The sequence below is a fragment of the Nematolebias whitei genome, chromosome 10, assembly GCF_014905685.2.
Source record: "Nematolebias whitei isolate Nwh7 chromosome 10, NemWhi1, whole genome shotgun sequence".
NCBI lineage: Eukaryota > Metazoa > Chordata > Actinopteri > Cyprinodontiformes > Rivulidae > Nematolebias > Nematolebias whitei.
Genome location: NC_056507.1, coordinates 41,860,147 through 41,862,212, shown reverse-complemented (window position 1 = coordinate 41,862,212; position 2,066 = coordinate 41,860,147).

The following is a 2,066-nucleotide window of genomic DNA, read 5'->3' as shown; positions in this document are numbered from 1 at the left end:
GTGAACAGAGTGATAAAGATCTAAATACAAGGACGTGATTCATGACAGATCCCCCCCTCAAGGAACGCCTCCTGGCGTTCCACCTGGCTGATCTGGATGGAGAGCGTGGAAGTCGGCGATGAGAGTCTGGTCGAGGATGTGACGGGAGGGGACCCAGGAACGTTCCTCAGGACCGTACCCCTCCCAGTCGACCAGGTACTGAACCCCCCGTCCCCTCCGCCTAGAGCGAAGGAGACGGCGCACAGTATAGACAGGACCACCCTCAATGAAGCGGGCGGGTGGAGGAGCGTGAACAGGGGCATGAAAAGAGGAGGAGACCACCGGTTTGACACAAGAAACGTGGAAGGTGGGATGGACACGGAGGGACTTAGGGAGAGTCAAGCGAACAGACACAGGGTTGACGACTTTGGAAATGGGAAAGGGTCCAATGAAGCGAGGGGCCAGTTTACGGGACTGGAGCTTAAGTGGGAGATTCTTGGTGGACAACCACACCTTTTGGCCTACGGAGTAAACGGGCTGGGGGGTTCTATGGCGGTCAGCCTGCTTGCGATAGGCCGCCCTACTTTTCAACAAGGCGCGTCTGGCCTTCCTCCAAACCCTCTGGCAGCGTAGGGCGGCCAGATGAGCGGAGGGGACAGAAGCCTCCCTCTCCTGGAGAGAGATGACAGGGGGCTGATAACCAAAAACAACGTAAAAAGGTGACAAACCGGTGGCCGAGGAAGGAATGGAGTTGAGGGCATGTTCAACCCAAGGCAGGGAGGAGCTCCACTTCTCGGGGTCCTGTTGGCATAGAATCCTCAGCTTGCCCTCGACCTCCTGATTAGCCCTCTCCGTCTGGCCATCGGTCTCAGGGTGAAACCCAGAGGAGAGGCTAATGTCAATACCCAGGAGGGAGCAAAACTCCCTCCAAAAGAGAGAGACAAACTGAGGACCCCTGTCGGAAACAATGTTAGTGGGCAGACCGTGGAGCCTAAAAACCTCCCTGGCCATAATCAGGGCGAGTTCCTTGGATGATGGTAGTTTGGGAAGGGGAATCAAATGGACCATCTTGGAAAAACGGTCAACAATAGTGAGGATGACCGAGTGAGAATTGGATGGTGGGAGACCAGTAATGAAATCCATTCCTATGTGCGACCAGGGACGAGACGGACAGGGAAGGGGACGTAACAGCCCTGACGGAGGGCGCTTGGAGGGTTTGGATTGGGAACAGGAGGGACAAGATCGCACATAGGTTTGGACATCCTGAAATAAGGTCTCCCACCAAAACTGTGACTTAACCAGGGACAATGTTTTACTCAAACCAGGGTGACAGAATAGACGAGAACTATGAGTGAAATCCAAAACTTGTTTAACCATGTAGGGAGGGACAAATAAACGATTGGGTGGGCAACTAGGTGGGGGAGGATCGGTCTGGTTGGAAGCCTTCAGATCCAACTCAAGCTGGGTGACGGCCAGGCGGGCAGTTTCAGGGAGGATAAACTGATCCTCCTGAGAGGAGGGGACGTCATCCTTCTCCATGATGCGAGACAAGGCATCAGGCTTGGTGTTTTTCTCACCGGGTCGAAAAGACAAAGTAAAATTAAAACGTGAAAAGAACAGTGCCCACCTGGCCTGACGGGGGTTGAGGCGACGAGCGGATTTGAGGTACTCCAGGTTCTTATGGTCAGTCCAAACCAAAAAGGGGAACCTGGAGCCCTCCAACCAGTGTCTCCACTCCTCAAGGGCGAGTTTGACGGCAAGCAGCTCCCGATCCCCAATGTCATAGTTCCTTTCTGCCTCGGAGAGACCCTTAGAAAAGAAAGCACAAGGATGCAGGCGTCCCTCCGGGCTGCGCTGACTAAGAATGGCCCCCACCCCAGTACTGGAGGCATCAACTTCGACGACAAAGGGCTCGTCGGGGTTGGGGGCCCGGAGGATGGGAGCTGAAGAAAATAGTTTTTTGAGCACACAAAAGGCTTCGGCTGCTGCGTGTGAGTGGTCCATCGTGGCCCGATAGTTCTGTAAGGAACTCTCGTGAGTGTTTGGACCAAGATCACAACACAACAGACTGACGATAAATAATAAGT